This window comes from Pleurodeles waltl, chromosome 1_1, assembly GCF_031143425.1.
Source record: "Pleurodeles waltl isolate 20211129_DDA chromosome 1_1, aPleWal1.hap1.20221129, whole genome shotgun sequence".
Lineage (NCBI taxonomy): Eukaryota > Metazoa > Chordata > Amphibia > Caudata > Salamandridae > Pleurodeles > Pleurodeles waltl.
Window position 1 is genome coordinate 882320569 of NC_090436.1, and position 23645 is coordinate 882344213.

A 23645-nucleotide genomic window follows, 5' to 3' on the forward strand; every position below is an offset into this window, starting at 1 on the left:
ATTGTATTGGGTGTGTGGGTGTGGTGTGTGTATGTGTTTCAGGTGTGTGCCTTTCACATTGTCCAATGTGGTCGAGTTTTGTAAAGGTGTGTGTATTTTGACCGCGGCGGTGTGTACCGCCAATGGACTACCGCGTTTGAAAGACCGCCGCGTGGATTTGCGGGTCGTAATGGCATGGGCGTATTTCTGTTGGCGTGGCGGTGGAGGTTTGGTCATCTCCAGTTTACCACTGCCCGCTGATGTGGCGGACTGCAGTGGAGGTCGGATTTTTGGAGGTTTTGCAGTTGTGGGTCAGAATGTCCGTAGCGGCTAACCGCGGCCGCAGCGGTATTGTGGCGGCCTTCTGACCGGCGGTAAACGGCTTTTACCGCCGAGGTCAGAATGACCCCCAAAGTCATCAGTTTGTGTGGTCTTGGAATACAGCCACAAAATGGACAGGTGTTGTCATTGTGGTAACAGGAATCAGCAAAAGCTAACTTTCCGCCCTCCACATGCTCGAGGAGGCACTTGTAGCATCAATGTACATTTTTTGTTGTTAGAAGTGTTGTTGTTCCTTCTTTGAAGAGGTATGAGAGGGAACCGGGAATTACCCAAGGGACCTCTGGGTCTACTGTGCATGATCAGCCACATGGTGTTGTTTAATGTTGTCAATGGAGACAAAACTGTTTGCTTTGGAACCAGGCAGCTGTGGTAGGATGACAGTTCTGGTACCTTGTATTCCCAGTACTTGGACAGGTGCTCTGTATGACAGGCCGAATTCCTTCTTCATCTCAATCTTCCCACAAACAATATCTCCGACTTTAGGAATCCAGCCAGTACAAGTTGTTGGCTAATCCCTTATTCCTAAAGTGACAGCACTGGCAGATGAATTATCATCACAAAATTCCTGAAGGTCCTGTAAGACAATGAGATGTTGATTTATGTCAAAAGGTGTATCTGCTGCCACCAAACCAGAGCCACCTAGATCTGGGACACACATAGGTATTCCAAAGAGAACCTCATAAGGAGTGGGTCCTCTCAAGGATCTTCTTGGCAGATTATTCAGTGCTCTCTGGACACCATATAGGTGATGAAGCCAGTTTCTGCCAGGACCTAATACTCTAGCTGTTAAGAACTGTTTTAGATCTCGATTCCTCCTCTCCACAACTGAATTTCCCTTGGGATGGTAGGGTGAAGAGTAATGTAGTTCAGCACTCTTCATCCTCACGGTCTGCCTGATACATTAGAGGCAAAGGCAGGACCCTGGTCTGAATGGAATGCTGCAACCACTGTGGCCATACCCATAAGAATCTAGAACAAGAATCTAAAGCAACTAAGATGTCTTTGTATGCACCATCTGGTTGAAGGGGACCACAATAGTCCAGGTACACACATTACAGTCGCCTGTTGGACACTACGAAAGATGTCTGTGGAGGGCATTTGATGTTTGAGCCCTTTATCTGCTGGCAAATGCCACAGCAAAGGACATATTGTGTGGTCTGTTTGTATAGACCTGGCCACCAGAAGAGTTTCTGTAAGAGTGTTATTGTGGCAGAAACACCAGCATGTGCAGAGGTGACACCCTTATTAACTGCTTTGATTAAACCTAGTCTCTGGTCTTGATTGAGGATCACTGGATCTCCAACACCAGGAGGTGTTGCATAAGCAACATTCTATGCACTGATGTGGGAAGAGTATTTTGCAGGGTATGCTAATGGGAGAGGCTTGCCTTCAGCCGAAGCTTTCACGGCAGCCAATATTTATCAAATCTCGTCTGAGAGTGAGTCACTGCAGCCACAGAAGCCTTATCTATTGTGGATTTAGCCGCTTCATCAGCCAAAGTGTTGCCAATAACGTGTACTCCTACACATTGGTAGCCGAATGTATGGAATACATGAGCACCAGGTAGCCTATCCTTAAGATCAGCCACCTTCCCCAACAGAGTTCTGTGTTCTATATGTTCCCTTTGGAGTCTCTGAACCCGTTCAGTCACCAATGATTAAGATAATCATTGTAAGACTGGGCACATTAGTACAAATCACAGACAATCAAAGTGAGTTTTCCTGGATCTGCATGTTCTAGCGCTAAGATATGGACTTTAATTTAAGTTCAGCCAGTTCAGCCAGCTCAGCTGTGTAGTCTCCTAGGGTCTGCGTGTCCGTATTGCGAAGGTGAAACACACCATTCTTCCTCAACCGCTCACAGCTGTGTAAGCGGCTGAGTATTGATGTTTAGTACCTAGAGTTGGTTGAGCTGAACCATCAGTGTAAATGACAGAGTGATATCTGTCAAGTGGCAGGATGTCTAGAGGTACAGGGTACTCATGTTCATGTTGGAGAAATTCTTGTGTTTGAAGTTTTGGATCAAAGATTTAATCAACATCAGTAGCAGTCAGGGATCTTTCCCATTGAATCCAACGTGGATGTAATGCTTTAGCATTAGGAACGCTTGCTTTGGTGATGGCCTCTAAGGCTGACGCCAGGGTAAGGACAATAATGCGTTTCCCTTGGGCAAGTTGTCTCTCATTAATGACAGCTATCTGAACTGCAGTTAGATTTTTTTTCTGCGGGTGCAAAGCGTTGTTCTACATTAGAGTATAAATGTGATTCATATGCTATGGCCACTGTGTTGCCTTCATTAAAGGGGACATAAGTGAACCCAATGGCACCTGCAATTATTTTGATGACTAAGGGGGTCATTCCTACCCTGGCGGTCATGGACCGCCAGGGAGGGGACGGAGGAAGCACCGCCAACAGGCTGGCGGTGCTTCAGGGCCATTCTGACCGCGGCGGTAAAGCCGCGGTCATAAAAGGGAAACCGGCGGTTTCCCGCCGGTTTTCCCCTGCCCCAGGGAATCCTCCATGGCGGCGCCGCCATGGGGATTCCGACCCCCTTCCCTCCATCCTGTTTCTGGCGGTTTTCACCGCCAGAAACAGGATGGCGGGAACGGGTGTCATGGGGCCCCTGGGGGCCCCTGCAGTGCCCATGCCACTGGCATGGGCACTGCAGGGGCCCCCTAACAGGGCCCCATTAAGATTTTCAGTGTCTGCAAAGCAGACACTGAAAATCGCGACGGGTGCTTTTGACCGCAGTAAGGTCTTTTGGCGGTCACCGTCTGGCGGGCGGCGCCCGCCGCCCGCCGGGGTAGGAATGACCCCCTAAATGTGTTTTGTTGTCACAGGTGTGTGTTTTGCTTCTAGCACGTCCTGTTGCAATCCTCTAAGGATGCATGTGTGTTCTACTGTCCAGTGCTAGAAAAATCAGGCTGTATCAATTCATAGAGTGGCTTAATACGTTGTGCATAGTCAGGAACGAAGGTTCTGCCATAGTTAAAGAAACCAAGTAAAGACTGTAGTTTCTTAATAGTATTTGGTGGCTGAGGTTGAGCACACTTCTCTAAAAAGTGTGGGCCAGACCCTTGCCTTCGGTTGGTAGCTCGTATCCAAGGAACAGTTCGCTGAGAAAGGCTATATTAGTTTTCCTAAAATTGAATTTGTAACAAAGGCCTGCAAATCCTAAAATGATCCGATCGACTTTGACAAGATGAATGTTGAGGTCGGCATCTGTCAGATAGATGTCATCCACATAAGACAACGCCTCAGGATCAGTATAATGCATTATTGATGGTACACGGGCTGAGAACAGCCCTGGGATGTTTTTGTATCCTTGGGGCAAATGACAGAAGGGTTTTTTGAGCCAAATGAGAATGCACTCAGGTCCCGACTTTTGAGTGCTAAGTTCTGGCAGGAAAAACCATTGGAGATATCCAAGATTGTTTTGTATTTTTAACGCACTATGGGCCAGATGTACCAAAGGATTTTACCCATTCCGTGTCTATGGGAAAAAACTTTCGTACATATAGACCTATATTCTTAATTAGTGCTGTGTGAATTTTGTATGGTGTATGTGCGTGTATGACTGTTTAGGAGTCTGTAATCTAAGACTATTTTGTAAGAATGGTCAGGTTTTGCAACAGGGAATAACAGGGCACAATTACTCCCTGGTACTCAAGCTGAGTGAGGATCTCCCTCATTGGAGCTTTGGCTTCGCGTTTAACAGGATATTGTGACTGAGGCTGGGGTGTAGACCTAATAGGTATTACATGGCAAGGTGAATCCTTGCCTCAACCTACATGATTGTGGTATAACGCAGGTGGTTATGCTAAAGCCCAGTTGAGAGCGTGGGCTTGTTTTATGGCCTCTCGTACAAGATCAGAAAAAGAAGGCAAAATTACATCTTTCCCATGTGGTAGCTTACGGACGTGCTCAAGTGGCTAGACCCTTTCGGCCAGCAGGATATCACAACTAAGTTCATCCCAGAATATCACACTAATAGTGCGCTCTATGTCTCCCTCAATTTGGATATTTAAAGTGAAAACCCTGTTGTGTGGGAAAACATGCCCATGTGCAGTCTCAACTGTAATAAAGTCACTAGTTGCTGTCACATCCGGATGATCTTTTAGACTCTGGTGACATATTGTGACTGCTGTGCTGTCTAGCAGTGTCACTGCCCACGTCTTATTCTTCATCAATGTTTTCAAGTGTACTGGCATTATTAATTGACAGTCCTGACACCTTTTTCTTTTTGAACTGTGGCTTTTGTTGTAGGGACTTTCTTCTTTTTGTCTGAAGACTGTGGTGAGTCTTTCTTCTGCTTCATGTAGTCAGATTGTCGCTCTGACCAGCCCACTCTCTCACTACGTCTATTCAGTGTGTCCTGAAAGGAACGAGAGGGACGTGAATCAGTATCTGTCAGGAGCTTTTATATTCTCTCTATTTCTGAGATTATATCTTCTGTCGGAGTTTTCTGGATGTGGAGAATCTGCTCTCTGACATAGTCTGTCTTTTATTTGTTTTTGTTTATCCCAGCACTTTTTAGAACCCACCTGTGCTTGTTTAGTACCTTCCTTAGCGGTGGTACTTTGCATTTCAGGCTTTTTCGACTTGGCTCCCAAACCATCCCGTCCTATACTGGTATAGGTATCTGAAATAATTTTTGGTAGCTGTTTCTCCTGTTCCAAGTGTGGAATCTCTCTGAGCCGCTGACGCATAGCTAACACTACTGCTTCCCCTTTACTGTTACTGAGTATGACTGAGGAGACTGTGTCAAAGTTATGCATTAACTTCATCCCTAAGTCTAGGGCTGGTGCAGCCCGTGTTCAATCAGAATCTGTTTTAACACTTCCAGTAAATTGGCAAGTGTCGGGGTACCATGTGTGGTGGTATAGATTGCAGTGAAGACTGTACCCCATGTGGGACAGTCATTCACTAAGGGAACCATCCTGAGGGGCAAGCACATTGTAAGAATACTATGTTTTTCCTGTGGTCCCGCATGGAGAAACACAGCTTGCAGCTGATTTGTTTTCTGGGCTATCCAGAACAGGAGTTTCTCATGTTCTGTGGGTACTTTACCCATGATAGAATGTACTGTTTATGGATTAATCCCAGTAGTAGCCAATTGGTATCCAGCAGGTGCTGGTGGTGCTGGACACACTGGTGTTGTGTTCAGAGTTCTCATTACGAGCTGAACAAGTCGTCTAAATAGTGTTACTAGCTCAATGTATAGATTGAGCAGAAAAGCTGCCTGCGTGTTTTGTACACCGGGGTGAGGTGTGTATGTGGCAAACATAGGCCACTTTGGTCCTTCGTTACCTAAGGGACCTAATCTCATGGGTTGTATTATGTGTAGTGGGACAACGTTAAACCAGTTGTGATATCCTTGATAATTAATTGGAATTTCAAGATACTGGAATATGCGGTACCGTTGTGGTACGTTTACGATTCTGCATGTGTGGAATGTGAATGATCTAGGGTCTTCTGCAGGAAAGGTGACCCAAGAGTAAAATGTTTCTGTTTGGTAAGCTTCTTTAGCTTCTACGATGAATGCAACATCCCCGCCTTCTTCTGTTAAGCCAGGCGCTACTAGGTGTGGTGTTAATGCCTGTTGGCATTCTCAGGAATGTCTATGGCATTAGCCATACTGTGTAATGGGTAAAGAGATGGACTAAATGGGGATAAAAGTCCTCTTAATAGTTTGATCTTGAACAGCCTACAGCCTAGTTAGGTGCTCCCTGTTCAGCTGAGGAACATCTTCCCCAGGACCACGGATGTTTCTGTATGACGGTACATAGGGTACCTATTGTGTGTGAGACAGTGCTACTCAGGGTATCTGTAAATTAGTGCCTAAGCACCATTGTTGGTTGCACCATGTCGTAGTTTGACTCTTGCTCTAGGCAAGACTGCTGGTTTAGGGATGACAGCACTTTTGTTTGTAGGTGACTAGGCCAATCCTACAACAAGTTGCAACTGTCCGCCTAACCCTCCCAGCTCACAAGCAGTACCTCACCAAAAACCCAAATAGTAAAGGGTGATTTGTGGCAGCCTTAACGCATGGACTCAAGAGTGTGACATCCTAGGGAGGTTGTGGGTAAACAGAGATTACCCTTTCCTCACATAAGCAACATGTTTCAGTCATACACAGGCAATGAAAGAGATGCAGTAAAGTTTTCAATAGGTTTTATTAACAAGACTGCAATCTACTGTAAATTGTGTGGGCTGCAATGATTACAATAATGAACAATGAAAGAATGGTAAAAACAAGAGTCATGAATACAAAGGCCCTCACCATCTTGCAATAACATGAGATGTAAAGCAGGTGTGAAATGAATCCTAATACCCTAGCATCATGAACCTAATCTCTAACCTAAAGAGAGCTAGGTGTGTTAAACCTAATCTGCCAGTACCATGTCCATGAGAAGAGCCCCCCAACCCTTGTTACCTTGGAATGAGGTCTTTAGATCAGACTCTGTGGTGACACAAAGGTTGGGTCAGCATCAAGGCAACGTGTAACATAGATAGCGTTGATGGCATCTGGTAGGAATCCCTCTGATTATCTTGTCTGTGTGAGATGTATTTATTCAGATCTTGTAGGACACCTGATGCAGGAATGTTCCCAAACAATAGATAAGAAGGCATGCTTTGGGCGGCAATTATATAAATAATTCCCTGAAAAGGTGCATTATGTTGCTGTCACACGAAAGTGGGAAAGTACATGATGTAAATACCTATGTATCTCATTTATCTTTGACGCTGATAATGATGCCTTTAAAAAATGGCACTGATAACGTGAAATTAAAACATCTTCCTAACTATAAACATCGCAGCCATCTTGAAATAAATAATTAAATGTGCTAAAACAGAGCAAGCTAAGTAGGTTGAAAATCACTAGGTCAAGGGGACACAGGCCTGCAAGCCAAAGGCTAAACTCCTGATTCCCATTAAAACTAAATAGGATCCACTACAATATATACACACGTGCAGATAGTGTAAAACTCCTGAATTCATTTTTCACTATAGCAAGGGCTCACTCTCCCATAGCATACCATTCGGATTACCGTAAAACATCTTTTAAGTGTCAATTCTAATTGGGAAGAGGTAGTTATAAGGAATTAGGTGTCCCTGGACTCACAATTTAAAATCACAACTGATGGTAAAGTCAGATTTTAAATTGTAAGACTGAAAATGGCATTTTTAGAAAGTTGGCTTACTTGAAACTTTATGTGCCTCTGGCTGTCTCTGAATACACGTCTGGGGTAGATGACAGTTGGGCTTTTTGCATTCCCGCTAGACAGTCACACTAAGTACGTTAAAAGTCACTAGGTGATGGGGGCACAGGCCTGCAAGCCAAAGGCTAAACTCCTGATTTCCATTAACACTAAATAGGATCCATATATGCACACACATATATATATATATATATATATATATATATATATATATATATATACTCAACATATTGTGGGAATGTTTGTGCTGCAATAGTCACTATTAGAGTAATTTCCGTGTTCTACCAGCTTCCTGGTGATGTTGGTGTTAGACCTGGCATCCTTGGTGTGGCCTCCGCTAACGTTTTGCCCTCTACACTCCTGTGCTGCTGACTCATTGTTTCCCTACCTTTAGGAATCTGTGCACTTGACCACTGCTGGCCAGTGCAAAAGTGCTGGTGATTTGCCTTCTAAAACATGATAATATGGTTTCTCTACAACTGAATTTACTGGCAAGTCCTCATTAAAGTGCACTATATGTGCCTAGGGCCTGTAAATTAAAAGCTTCTAGTGGACCTGAGGCACTCATTGTGCTACACTGAAACTACAGTAGCCGTTCAAACATGTCTCAGGCCTGCCACTGGAGAGTCTTTATCTGCAGTTTAAACTGCCATTTAGACCTGGCAGGTGTACCCACTTGCCAGACCCAAACCTTAATTTTTATGACATGTTGGTCACCCCTAATGTAGGCCCTAGTTAGCCCCAAATGCAGGGTCTGGTGTATTTAAAAAGTTGGACATGAATTTTTGAGTTTAACATGTGCAGATACTGTAAAACTCCTAAATTCGTTTTACACTATTGCAAGGGCTCTCTCTCCTGTAGCATACTATTAGGATTACCTTAAAACGTCTTTTAAGTGTTAATTATAATTGCGAAGAGGTAGGTATATGGAATTCTAAATCACAAATTATGGTAAAGTCAGATTTTAAATTGTAAGCCTGAAAATGGCATCTTTAGAAAGTTGGCATTTTCTCACTTTAAACTTTCTGCACCTCTGCCTGTCTCTGAATACACATCTGGGGTAGATGACAGTTGGGCTTTGTACATTCCCGCTAGACAGTCACACACAAAGGGAGTGTGGGTGTGACATTTGCATATTGATGGCCTATTACGAGGCTGATGGGTCTTCCCAGTCTAGGTGGGAGAGAGTAGCTAGCACTTACTTCTGAAAAGTGTTGTGCCATTCTCATACAAAGGGCTGCCTAACCCCCTGTACAGTGTCTGGAGCCAGGGAGGAACGGGTAGGGAGCTTGGGGACTTCAAAGGAAGGTTTGAAATTATCTCCAACCTTCCAGAACCGGGCACCACAGTATAATTATTAAACCCCAAACCCCACCAGATCGGAGCTCTACAGGGACAAGGATACTCTGCCTGTACTGTGCTTCCAGGAGGGACTGCCACTCACCTGCTTGCTCTGTTGTGTTGGCCTGCTGCTTTAGCGCTGGTACAGTCAAAGGATTGAACACAGTGTTATATTTAAGCTCCTGCACCGATCTGCCTACAGTGAGCCTTTTGTCATCTGCTTACCCAAGTGCTCTGCTTCCAAGTGACAGGAAGGAGAACCACTTTGTGGACTGAGCGCCAACAATCAGCATACCAGCCCCACCTGCACCTGTGAGCTCTGCATCAGTGCTGCAGCCCCGTCTTCACTGTCAGCTACAAGAGACTGCTGCTCCGCTAGTCCAGGATCAGTGCTGCATTGTGATGACTTGCCACAGCTTCAGGTGAGGAGAACCATGACCGAGGCAGCCCGCCTGCTACCAGCTGCAGCAGAAATCAAGGTGCTGTTTGTGAGAGACCCATGTGGTTTTCTAGCACCCAACTCCCAGCTGTTCGGGCTGCAGAGTCCCACCCAGGAGCATGGCGGTGAACTCACCCGGTGTCCACGTCTGCGAAACGCATTCCGTGCAATTACCTGCAATCTGCAACCTCCCATGAGGTTTTTTAGAACCACAACTCCCAGCTGTCCAGGCTCTGACTCTGGTTTAGGGCCTTTAACAACCGGTATAGCCCTTATCAGCAGGTTATAAGGCTATAATACATCTCCACACTATCAACTTCATGTGGCTTGTAACAATTTTAAAGGTAGGGATCTGCATTTGAAAATAAAAATATTTTACTGGTTTCTCTGAAAAACATTAGGAATCACTACAATAGGAGAATGCTTGATAGGGTTACCTACTTTCTCATTAAAAAAATCTGGGCATGAGTGTTTTGTTGGGTTTTCGAATGGTTAGAAACTACTACTTAAATACAATTTTGTGTAAAATAATCTCCATTCTTTTTTTAACAAAACAGTCCTCCCTGTATGTGCCTTAAAATCATATAGGCCTAGAATAGACAGCATTGCATTCTTTTGGCCTGTTTTTATCTTATAATAGTGTCTTTGCATTTATATTTTAAAAAGGAAAGAAAATGGATTGTAATAATTTTGCCTATTTTTTTGCCCGGTTTGTCATGAAAATATCAAGCAAGCCATTGAAATACTGGTCATGGGGGAACCCTAATTGTTCAGCAGACAATGTGTTAGTAGAACCAGCAGTGGAAAATACAAAGAGGAGCATCTAGACCATGGAAGCCAGGCCATTTTTTTCACTCTGCTACTTTCCAAGTGTGCTGCAGGCTAGAGGACTACATTTAGAGTAGCATGGATTTACTAACCATGCCCCCTTCCCTCTCTCAAGCCATGGCCTCTATCAGTACGGAACTCATTTAAGAACATTTGGTAGATTTGATTTTGGTTTCTAAAAGCCAGGGTGAGGCAAGATATTTTTCCTCCCGATGTAAAGATCTATTTTTCTGGTTGCTAGCAAACTACACCATCACATAGCCTTTAAACCCCACTGACTCCACAGAAACTTCCATTAGTAAACTGAGTAATGATCTCCAGCCATTGACTGTGTCCTGAACCTTAACTCTTAGATTGTGAAATTCCTACAAACTGTCTTGCTCTGTGTCACACTTCATAACTTACACTGCCATCCACTGCCATTCCTTCTTAAAAGTTCACTTTATGAAGATGGCAGATGTTTCTTTTGTCTGATTAACCACCTGGGCCGCAATCGTGAAGCAGGGATCCCATCCACTAGATCAGTGTTTCCCAACCTTTTGACCTCTATGGACTCCCACTTTATCATTACTGGAACCCAGGGACACCCAGTGAATCATTATTAGAATCCAGGGACCCCCCACTGAGTTATCACTGAAAGCTGGGGACCTAATCTGTTAATATATTTAATTTTCTAAGCAGTCACAGGCCCTCTGAGGAGGCTTCACAGACCCCCAGGGTCCCCAGACCACAGGTTGGGAACCACTGCACTAGACACAAGGGATTTTGGGCCAGATGCAGGAAACGATTTGCGAGTCGCAAGCGGCAAAAAGTGCCGTTTGCGACTCGCAAATCGCATTTTCCTATGCAGAAATGCATATTGCGAGTCGGGACCGACTCGCAATATGCATTTCAGAATCGCAAATAGGAAGGGGTGTTCCCTTTCTATTTGCAATTCGGAGTGGAATGCAATACCATTTGCGACCGCATATGCGGTCGCAAATGGTGTCGCAGTTACCATCCACTTCAAGTGGATGGTAACCCACTCGCAAATTGGAAGGGGTCCCCATGGGACCCCTTCCACTTTGTGAATGGACCCAAAACAATTTTTTCAGGGCAGGTAGTGGTCCAAGGGACCACTGCCTGCCGTGAAAAAATACCAAAACTAAAGGTTTCAGGTTTTTTTTTAAGTGCAGCTCGTTTTCCTTTAAGGAAAACGGGCTACACTTAAAAAAAAGAAAACTGCTTTATTTAAAAGCAGTCACGAACATGGAGGTCTGCTGACTACAGCAGGCCTCCATGTTTGCGAGTGCCCATAGTCGGTATGGGGCCGCAATTTGCGACCCACCTCATTAATATTAATGAGGTGGGTCTCTGCGACCCCATACCGACTCGCAGACGGTGTCTGAGACACCGTTTTGCATTTGAAATTGCGACTTGCAATTTGCGAGTCGCTCCGACTCGCAAATTGCAAGTCGCTATTTCCAAGTTTGCTACATCTGGCCCTTTGTTTTTTGATATTTGGGGAGCAGCCCCTTAGGCAAGGGTCGCTCCTCAGGGGGCATATGTCATCTGTATTTTGGCCCACTCGGGGGCTAGTTCTGCCATTGCTTGGCCAATCTGCCCCCCTGGGTGGTCAAAACCCACTAGACATCACGGATGATGAGGAATTGTGAGGAGCAAACCCTTGGCCAAGGGTCGCTCCCCTGGAGGGCAATATATTTTATCTTTGTTTCAGGCCCTCCAGGGGCTAGTTTGGCCCTTATTTGGCCAATCTGTGCCCTTGGGGGGGGGTCGAAAGCCACTAGACACCAGGGATTATACACTCAGGACTTGTGGCGAGCAAACCCTTGGGCAAGGGATACTCCGCTGATGGGCAATCTATTTTATCTATGTTTCGTTCCACCCTGGGGGCTAACTTGGCCCATTTTTGGCCAACCTGCCCACGGGTGGGGGAAGAGGGGGGAGTTGAAACCCACTAGACACCAGGGATAATACACTTAGGAATTGTGAGGAGCGACCCCTTGGGCAAGGGTTGATCCCCTGGGGCCCATTCTATATTATCTGTATTTCTGCACCCCAACCCATTAGACACCAGGGATTTTAATTTTAGAAATTCGAAAAGTGACCCTTTGGGCAAGGGTCACACCCCTTGGGGGCCATATTGTTTAATTTTATTGAGTGAGTGAGCCTCAGAGTGGGTGGTAACAATTGAGTCAACTGGGAAGAAGGTCATGTATGTGGTGGGGGATCGGCTTCTGAAGTGTGGGATACTACTATCTGGTGTTGTCTTTTTTGCCTTTGTCATGCCTCCTTTCAGGGGAATATCAGTGTCTTTTGATTGTTATTTAGCTATTTTCATTCATATTGTAATTATTTTTTCTTTTTTATTGTAGAACCAATAATTTATTTTGTCTTGTTGGTGAATTCAGGTTGCGGCTGCAGATTTGGCAGACCTGTAGTTTATGCAGTTGTGGTTGGTAAGCAACACATCCTGTAATCTTTGTATCTAATGTGTATCCTTGGACTGTTTGTATATTCTTTTTTACTTCTGTACTAATGTTGGAATCTTTAGCTTTTTGTGTGATTGTCTTTCAAAGTAACATAATGATTTGTGAGCATTTTTTACTGCCTTGTGAAATGTGCAATGTTTTTCCCCAGTGTGTGGACTGGCACTTGGCTGGCAGTGTGATTGGGCTGGTGCTTGGCTGGCGGTGTGCATGGACTGGAGGTGTGTCGATGACTGGTAGCCACTATGTGTATTGACTTGCTTGCAGTGTGTTTGTCAGTTGTCTTATGTTTGGGTGTTTGGTGCTGTGATTGGCAAGTTAGTCCTGTTGGCATATGGAGTGATAGGCCATTGAATTTCGCTGTTTGTAAATGAAAGTGTTGTGTTGTTTTGGACTAGCAGCTGGCAGTGTGAATGTTTTTCTGTGTATAACGCATGAAAGGTGTGTGAATGGACTGTAACGCAGTTGGGGCCAGATGTAGCAAGGCTTTTGTGCCTCGCAAACAGCGCAAATTGCTGTTTGCGAGGCGCAAAATCCACATTGCGATGCCCATTCCCATTTTGCGAGTCAGTAACCTGGTTACCGACTTACAAAATGGGACTGCGAGTCGCAAATAGGGAGGGGTGTTCCCCTTCCTATTTGCGAGTCGCATCGTGATGTAGGATTGCTTTGTAACCGCGAATGCGGTCGCAAAGCAATTCGCAGTTACCATCAGTGTCACACTGGTGGTTACCCATTCTCAAAAGGGAAGGGGTCCCCATGGGACCCCTTCCCCTTTGTGAATGGCCTTGAAAACATTTTTTCAGAGCAGAGGACCACTGCCTGCTCTGAAAAAATGCAACTGAAATGTTTCATTTTTCATTTCTTTAAGGAAAACGGGCTGCATTACAAAAAAAAAAACTGCTTTATTTAAAAAGCAGTCACAGACATGGTGGTCTGCTGTCTCCAGCAGGCCACCATCCCTGTGAGTGCTGCGACTCGCAAGGGGGTTGCAAATTGCGACCCACCTCATTAATATTAATGAGGTGGGCCTTTGCGACCCCCTTGCGACTCGCAGATGGTGTCAGGGACACCATCCTGCATTGCGACTCGCAAATTGCGAGTCGCTCAGACTCGCAATTTGCGAGTCGCAATTACGTTTTTTTATACATCTGGCCCCTGGTGCCTTGCTGTGACTTTACAACTCATGGGATTTAATTCAGTGGTTCTTTGATCTAATGTTGAAGTTATTAACAATGACTTTTTACAGATTTTATTTTGTCATTGGTAAATAAAGTTTTTTTTTTATGAGCCATTAACTTACCCTTGTGCCAAGGCAAACTAGTGTGCCTGTGATTGACTAGTGGATGGATGTGTAATAATGTTTTAGTGTTTTTTGTTGTTGTTGCTTTTCTTTTTACCATCACTGCATACTTTCTCTGTAGTGAACACCTTCTGCCATTACATCATTTGGAAACGGGTCACTAGGGGAATAATATGTTGTATTTTTGTGTGGATCCCTCAATATTTACTTAGCCAGAAGCCCTTGTAAATTTTATTAATTGACAAAAATATTTCTTCCTCACATTTATGTGTGGAATAGTTGTGGGATGACAGGGCTGCCTCAAATTTCCTACCACCACGCGTTCCCCCAGGTCTTCCGATAAGAATGCTATCTCACTTGTGTGGGTGGGCTATGTACCCTTGACAGGGAAGGGCCCAAAACATATAATGGACACATCAAAATTATCTATCACAAGATGACCTGGTTTTACAAGAGGGGGCACCTGTGTTTTTGGTCCTGGGCTCAGTGGGCATCTAGGGAAACCTACCAAACCCAGACAAACTAGACTTCAGGATCACTCTAGGGCCAACAGTAGTTCTCATGCAAGGACTGCTGTTGACCCTTGTGTGTTCCATTCCTGTTGCAGGCATTAATTAGGCCTAGGCACACAAGTGGGGTATTGTTTTTATCAAGACATGTGTGGGAACACTGGTTGGTAGGAATTTTGTGGATCCCTGTGCATGCCTGTAGTTTATATCACAGATATGCAAGGGAAAGTTGTGTTTTTATTCAATGATTCATGTTTTCAGGTATTCTGGGTATGAAAAAGTTGAGGGATCCACACAACCCGCACCGCTCTGGAGTTACTCAGGCATCTAGTTTTAAAAAAATGTCTGGGTTTGATAGTTTGCCCTACATGGTTGCCGACCCCACGACTAATTAGTACACCTACCATAGCTATTATTATTGCTGCAATATATTTTGGTCCCTTCTGTGTTGTGGCTGATTGGCCCACCCACACAAATGAGGTACCATTTTTATTGGGAGACCTGGAGGAATGCTGGGTGGGAATTTGTACCAGCCTGGTGATTCCATAACTTTCCCACACAGAAATGCAAGAAAAAAATGTTTTTTTAGGCAAAGGTTGAGGTGTGAAAGGGATTATGGGTTAAAAAACCTGGTGAGAACCATGCAAGGCTGGATGCCCTAGGTATCAGTTTTTAAAAATGTAGAGATTTGATAGGTTTTCCTAGATGCCAGCTGAGCAAGGGCCAAAACTCCACAACTAGACACATTGCAAAAAAGGGTTGGTTTTAGGTGGAAAAATGTAAGGTGTTCATGTTGCATTTTGGGGATTTTCCCGTGTGGGCAGTAGGCATACTCAGTTAAGTAGATATCATTTTTATTGGGAGACATGGAGGAATGCTGGATGGAAATAAGTTTGTGGCTCCCTTCAGATTCCAGATCTTTGCATCACAGAAATGTGAGCAAAATGTGTTTTTAGACAAATTTTGAGATTTACAAGGAATACTGAGTAGAAAAATGTGTTTAGAGCCACACAACTCACCCCATCCTGGATTCCCCTAGGTGTCTTGTTTTCCAAAATGTACAGGTTTTCTAGGTTCCCCAGGCGCCAGCTGAGCTAGAGCCCAAAATCCACAGGTAAGCTCATTGCAAAAAGCAAGTCAGTTTTCAGTGGAAAAATGTGCCATGTTCATATTGCATTAGGCCTACCCATACAACTGAGGTATCACTTTTATCAGGAGACGTGGAGAAATGCTAGGTGGAAGGAAGTTTGTGGCTCCCCCCGGGTTCTAGAACTTTGCATCACAGAAATGTGAGGAAAATTTGTTTTAGGCAAATTGTGAGGTTTACAAGGGAAGTAGGGTAACTAGGGTAACAGAACCTAGTGAGAGCCACACAAGTCACCTGACCCTAGATTCCCCTAGGAGTCTAGTTTAAAAAAAATTATAGACTTGCTAGGTTTCCCTAGGTACCGGCTGGTATTAGGGCCCAAAATCTACAGCTAAGAAGATTGCAAAAAACAAGTCAGTTTTCATTGAAAAAATGTGGTGTCCATGTTGTGTTTTGGGCCATTTCCTGTTTAGGCCTACCCGCACAAGTGAGGTATCATTTTTATTGGGAGACTGGAGGGAATTCTGGGTGGAAGATAATTTGTGGCTCTCCTCATATTCCAGAACTTTGCATCACAGAAATCTGAGGAAAATGTAGTTTTTATACAAATGTTGTTGTTTGCAAGGGATTCTGGGTAACAAAACCCCTTGCAAACAAGTTACCCCATCCTGGATTCCCATAGGTGCTTAGTTTTAAAAAATGCACATTTGCTAGGTTACCTATGTGCCGGCTGAGCTATGTCCCAAAATTCACAGCAAGGCACATTACAAAAAATTAATCAGTTTTTGGTAGAAAAATGTGCTGTGTCCACATTGCATTTTGGGACATTTTCTGGAAAGGGCACTAGGCGTACCTACACAAGTGAAATACCATTTTTATCAGGAGACTTGGAGAATGTTGAATGGAAGGACATTTGTGGCTTCCCTTGGATTCCAGAGCTTTCCATCACAGAAATTTGAGGAAAATGTGTTTTTGAACAGATTTTGAGGGATTCTGGGTAACAGAACCTGGTGAGATCCACCCTATCCTGGATTCACGAGGTGTCTAGTTTTCATAAATTTACAGGTTTGCTAGGTTTCCCTGGGTGCTGGATGTGTTAGGGCATAAAATCCACAGCTCGGCACATTGCAAAAACCGAGTCCGTTTTCATTGGAAAAATTAGATGTGCCCATGTTGCGTTTTGGGCCATTTCCTGTCACGGGCACTATCCAAACAAGCGAGGTACAATTTTATTGGGAGACTTTGGGGAAAGCAGAATAGCTGGACAATCGTTATTACCAATTGTCTTTCTCTTCATTTGCACACTCCAAATATAAGGCAGGGTGTAAGAAAGAAGTAATCTTGAGAAATACCCTCTAATCCACATGCTACTATGGGTACCCCCATAATCAGAGGTGTGCAAATAACCACTGCTTCTAAATTCCATATCTTGTGCCCATTTTGGAAATATATAGATTTACTTGATACCTATTTTTCACTCTTGACATTTTACCAAATAAATTGTTGTATACCCGGCATACAATGAAAAACCATTGTTAGGTACAGTTCAGTTATTGTCTCTGGGTAGCTTGAGTTCTCGAGAACAAGTCATATACGTCCCTGCAACTAGAAGGGTCGAGTGAATGTAACGGTATATTGTTTTTGAAAATGTACCAAACTTTTAAAAAGTTACAGATGAAAACACAAAAAGCAGTTTTTTTCAAGTCAATCTCAATATTTTTTCTCAATATTATTTTATTTTTTAAATGTTTCTTTCTACAGGAAAATCTGGAAGGATCTACACAAATGACACCTTGCTGAATTCAGAATGTTATCTGCTTTTCAGACATGTATAGCTTCCTGGAACCCAACCTTCCTTCCATACCCGTTTCTGTCAATAACTGGAAGAAGGATGAAAAGACAAAAAATTGAAGAATGGGGTATGTCCCAGTAAAATGTGAATATTATGTTAAAAAATGTGTTTTTCTGATTCTAGCCTGCCTATTCCTGAAAGCTTGGAAGATAATGATTTTAGCACTGTGAACCCTTTGTTAATGCCCTTTGTTGGGAAAAAAGATATGCTTTCTTCTGCAGCATTTTTTTCCCCATTTTTCCCTAGAAACCCCAAATTACCTGTACTTTTGCTAATTTCTTGGTTCCTTCCAGGGGAATCCATAAACCCTGGGTACCTTTAGAATCCCTAGGATGTTGGAAAACAAGGACACAGATTTGGCGTGGATAGCTTATGTGAACAAAAAGTTATGGTGGCCTAAGAGCAAACTATGCCAAAAAATGGGCTTAGCAGCAAAGGTGTTAAGGGGGCCTTCATAATACACCCCAAAAACCTAAGCAGGTATCATCAAACAAAGCAACATCAATGCCTGTTGTTGGTGATTGGTAGCAAGGCAGGGTTGGGCATAGCTAACTTTTTTTTCCTTTTACCTGCATGAACCTCAAGCAAAAAGGGAGTGAACGACAGAATTCTTAAGCCTAAGAGATGTTGTCATGCAAGAGGTCATGCAACCAGAATTGCAAGTGGTCACCTGTCAGTTATGATTGCAGTAAGAGTGCTATAGTTATGTTCGTCTAGGGGAATGGACAGGTCAGAGAAGACATAGGCAGATGAACCTCATTTCGGTAGTAATGAGCACATTCCAATAAGTTCCAAATTAGCAAGTGTTACAGTTGATGCAGGTATTATACTTACATTTCAAATTTAGTTGAGCTTAGCAGGGTAGGCACAGTAAGAGTAGTGCATTAATTTATTTATTTCCTCTATTTCCAGAATCATGGAGAAATAGGCCATTTAGTACACCTTTTCCAGTTATCCAATGAATGCAAACGGAGACAGTATATACTCTGAGGACTTTACCCAGGAGCATTCAAGAAGTGCCCCATAGAAAGAGGAATCATAGAACTGCCCATGGTATATATCCGAGGGTTCCTCAGGAGTTGCAAGGAGCAGCTCTCAGATTTACCTTTGTATAACCAGCTGTAGTATATGCTAGGAAAAGTCCACTTCAGGACTGGTAATGACCATCTTTATGCAACCAGCCATGGTATGCGCTTAGAATTTCACAGGACAGTAAGTGAATATGAATGGGCTGTACAATCAACAAAATCCTCCACCCAAGATTCATAGACAACATTCATATGAATGGGCAATATATAACAGTCATGGTGTGTGGTTTGAAGAGTTCAACCAGGAGGAGTAGAGGAAAAACTGTATTTTAGTGGCAGCAGAACAGGCTGTGCTATATGCTACAACAACCGATTGTCTGTAATTGTGTGCATCTGCCCACAACAGAAGAGCCTCACAGAGGAAGAAGCTGATTCGAAAGTGACTAAGTTGAAAGTATGAGAAAACCTCTGAGGGTGATATAGGAAGCACTACCAATGGAATGTCAAGTTCATCCAGGATGTGGTTGTCAATTAAATAAAAATGGTGTGGAAAGAAAATAGTTTGAGTTGAATGATTATTTGAATGCGATTAAGAGAGAGTAGGGGATGTAGGCTATAGCCCACCCTGTAGTGGGGTGATGATATCCACAGGAGTGAGAACTGCAAGAGCTGAGCTGAAGGCGCTAGCTTGACTACTTTTTACAAGGAATGAGGTTAGTAGAGAAGAAAGGCGATCTCAAAAGAGAAATGCGGAAAGGCATAAAGGAAAATGGGGAAGAGGATCCGATCCTAGGCACTAACAGGAAAGTTCCTTCTAGTAATTAGGAAAGTGCTTATGGAGCTCTTATGAGTCACTTACAAGATTAATTTAGAGTTGATTTGTTCTTAATAGTTTTTTATTGAAGACATTCACAGCTACCCTGTTTAATGGACACTCTGTTGTTGCAGTAGCAATATGTATAGGGTTCTATCAAATCAGTCACTAATTATATTGTTCTGTAAACAAATATATCACAGGTATGTGTATGTGTTACCTTTGTTGTACATTACCAATCCCTTTTCAGGAGCAGATGTAGATTGTGCCCTGTAAGTATTCAAGAGAGTTACTCGTTGGTTTCTTTCTGTTGTGTGGTGAGGTCTTCACCCTTGGATCAGTCATTATAACATATGACACTGCAGGCTATAGTGCCTAATTAAATAGGGTGTAGTGCCTTTATATCACCTATACTAACTACTTTTATGTATATACCTATAGGGAGAACAGCATATATTGTGCATATATTATCATAATCATAAGAAACAACTAGTACAGTGCGTTGAAATGAAAAGATGATGATACAAACTCATATACTTGACAAGCAATCAACGTAACCAGGCACAAAATGATATGACCTCTTCTTTCCCATGAACAAGAGGACTATCCACATGTTAGGGATCCATGCACATACCAACGGCATCCCCCCTCGACCCACCCATGAAAAGCAAGTGAGTCAGTTATATGGGCTCCTACTAAGAGATGAAGGGAAATGTTCACAGAGCTCATTCTGATAATGAATGAAGGCTTCGACTCAAAAACAGTTTTGAATGTTTTTTAGTATTCTCTCTAACTGTGCTTGCCCTTGCTAGTGTCTGCCTCATAAACATAACAATTCTAGTAGATACTTTACACAATAGGCTAGCGTATAATAACCCTCACAATTATGAATGTGTGGAAGGGGGTAATTAATTCATAAACCATTTGAATTCCCTAGCAGGTCTCTTGTTCTCCATACATATCCCCTACGAATAGCCCAGAAGGAAGGGTGTGAGATACAGCTCCATTTTCTTTTTCTCTGCATTTGAATGGCGAAATCCATAACTTTGTGGAATTGTGTAATGAAACAAAGTGCACCACAGAAAAGGGGGAATGTGCAACAGTGGCACCCACTATGCTGCTCGTCCCATGAGGGTGTCCTAGAGGTCTGGAACCTGTTTATTTAAGCCTAAGTCATACATACATGCAGTAGCAGAGATGTTCGTAAGGTGCTAATAAAGTAACCTTAGGAAAGGGAAATGTTCCCAATTGTCCCAACAAAGTTTGCAAACTTAACAGTTTCAGAGGAGAACAGAACAAAATAGCTACCTCCGAAAACATAAGCGCAGCACCATAAATCTATTGGAGGATTCACAATAAAAGGAAGAAATCAGTTTCATTGCTGGGGCTGAACCCGTGTTCCCTAGTAAAATGCATTCTTCTTGGTTTTTCCCAGTAGCATCATTTGACAATATGAGGTTGTTTAGTAGGTAAACACCAGCCCTACATGAGCTGTAACAATAGAGGTACCTTTAACGGAAAACGTCCGGAACAACAAGTCTGGAACAACCCTGTTGTTTACAACACAAGCATCACCACGCTTGTCGGAAAAATGACTCCCTTTTTCTCTGCCTTAACCACGCATATGCTGAACAACGCACATGCATGGTTAAGGCAAAGAAAAAGGGAGAGTGCATCGGGAGAAGATGCGGTCAGGTAAGTGGGGCTAGGAGAGGGTTGGGTTCTAGTTTTTAGGGGTGGGTGGAGGTAGAGTTATTTTTTTTAAGGGGCGGCGGTGGGGGTAGTTATGTTTTTTAGGGTGGGTGGTGGAGGTCGGGGTAGTTATGTTTTTTTAATGTGGGTGGGGGAGTCGGGGTAGTTATGTTTTTAGGGTGGTCGGGTTAGTTATATTTTTAGGGCAGGTTGTGGGGGGTCGGTGTAGTTATGTTTTTTGAGCAGGTGAGGGGTGGGGTAGTTATGTTTTTAGGTTGGGTGAGGGGGTCAGGTAGTTATGTTTTTAGGGCGGGTGGGAAAGGGGTCTGGGTAGTAGTGTTTTTAGGGTGGGTGGTGGGTGGTCGGAGTGCTTGTGTTTTTAGGATGGGTGGGGAAGGGATAGTTATGTTTTTAGGGTGGGTGGGGGGCGGGGTAGTAGTGTTTTAGGACAGGTGGGGTGTTGGCATACTTGTGTTTTTAGGGTGGTGGGGGGTGGAGTAGTCATGTTTTTAGGTCGGTAAGGGATCAGGTAGTTATGTTTTAGGGCGGGTGGCGAAGGGTCGAGGTAGTTATGTTTTTAAGGTGGGTGATTGGAGTAGTTATGTATTTAGGGCAGGTGGTGGGGGTTGGAGTACTTGTGTTTTTAGGGCCGGTGGGGGGTGGGTAATTATGTTTTTAGGCAGGTGGGGGGGTGGGTAGTAGTGTTTTTAGGGCCAGTGGAGGCATGGGGTACTTGTGTTTTTAGGGCAGGTGGGGAAGGGTCGGGGTACTTATGTTTTTAGGGCAGGTTGGGAAGGGTCGGGTAGTAGTGTTTTTAAGGCAGGTGATGGGGGGTCCGGCTTCTTGTTTTTTTAGGGCGGGTGAGGGAACGGGGCAGTAGATTTTTTTTTTAGGGCGGGTGGGGGATTGGGGTACTTATGTTTTTTAGGGCGGTCGCGGGGTGGGGTTGTTATGTTTTTAGGGTGGGTGTGGGGGGTGAGGTAGATATGTTTTTACAGTGGGTGGGAGTGTCGGGTTAGTTATGATTTTAGGGCAAGTGGGGGGGTCAGGTAGTCATGTTTTTAGGACGCTTGGGGGTGACATGCTAGAACCGCGCATGCTGTTCCCACACATGTCGTTACTAGGCATGCTTTTACATGAAAAATCATTGCAAAGGTATACGTGGTAAAGGCATGAGTGGAAACAACGAGGTCGTTGTTTCACAGTGCTTAATTTGTAATTAAAAACGTGCCAGTGCCCAAAGCCCTCCTCTTAAACCCTCGACTGCTACATTTAAATGTGCGAGCACGGAATACTGAGGCAGCATAATCCCGAAGCCATCTCGGGCCTCTTCATTCCATTTAAAGCCACTCCTTGCCCCTTCAGCTCACTCTAGCAGCTTTCTGCGTTCTACCTTTGTGATGCTTTTTCGTTTTTCTCTTCTTCCATCTCTCCCATATGTGTCTTTTGCTCACAGCAAATGCTTGAGGCAGAAGACCAAGCACTGGCCCTCAAAAATTTGTGCCGGTGCTCAGCACCGGAAACAACAAGCAAAAATTAAGCTCTGTTGTTCCAACTGCATTGTTCAGGCATGCGTGGTTCGTGCATGCATTGTTCCCTCATACAACCACCTTTAACATATGCAGTGCACAAGACATGGGTTTGAGGCGGGTTTCCGCAGCTAATAGGGTCACATGATGTCACTGAGGCAAGGATGACCTAAGCACGCATTATGAGTCACTGATCTGTTAAGGTACAGGCAAGATGCAGCGGTTCCTACAGCCATAGTGGTCAAATAAATATGAAGGTAGTTGAGACAGTATGTACTCCAGGCATTTGGAACAGAAACTGAGTTATTCTGAGTTCCTCCACAACCCCAACAATAAATCCATTAACATAAGAGCAATAATGAACCAGGTAAGCAAGGGAAGAATTATTTTTGGATAGTTCGCCAACAAATTAGTTAGATGCTGGCACTGTAACTCTACAGAAGTGGAAAAGCACATGATTACCATTATGTCCTTTCGATCAGGATGACTCCAAAACTGCAACAAAATGGTGAAGTTTTGTTGTAGCATTAAAAGCTACCCCCATGGCATCCGTTCCTTGGCAGTGCTTCTTTGAGTGCACAAGCAAATGCCAGCTGAACATGTCACATAATATATTTTGACATTTGTCTAATAGAATGTCATGCCCGGTTAGCAACATCTGAAATAACACACAGAAATACATTACTACGCTTCCTGGAGCACATCTCCCACTGGCAGATAGTTCCAGCGGATATTCATTTTTTTAGGCACAGTGAGCCAAAGAAAATAAAGCGTTTGCGGACATAAAACAGGTGGTGTGAAGTTTTACAGTTTGCATTAATCGCAGCATACTCCTTATTCTCACATGAACTTGGCACTACACACCACAACATTCTCCTTTTGCCTAGATCCACTGGGGTTAGCAAATGAGAACGAACAGAATACATTTGCAAACCCTGCTTGTAGATGTAATTATGTCTATAAAAAAGATAAAACTAGATTTTCGATGAATGACTTCAAATCCCGAGGACAGTCCTCAGGATTTGAAGATGGAGGTCTGCTAACTCCAGAGGCCTCTATCCATCTTATGACCGCCTCCAAATCTGGAGGAAACTTGCATGCTCCGGGCTATTTATTGGAATGATTGCAGCTCATCCTTTTTCAGTACCCTGTATACTGATTTTTTGGGGGAATTTTATATAGCAGAAACAA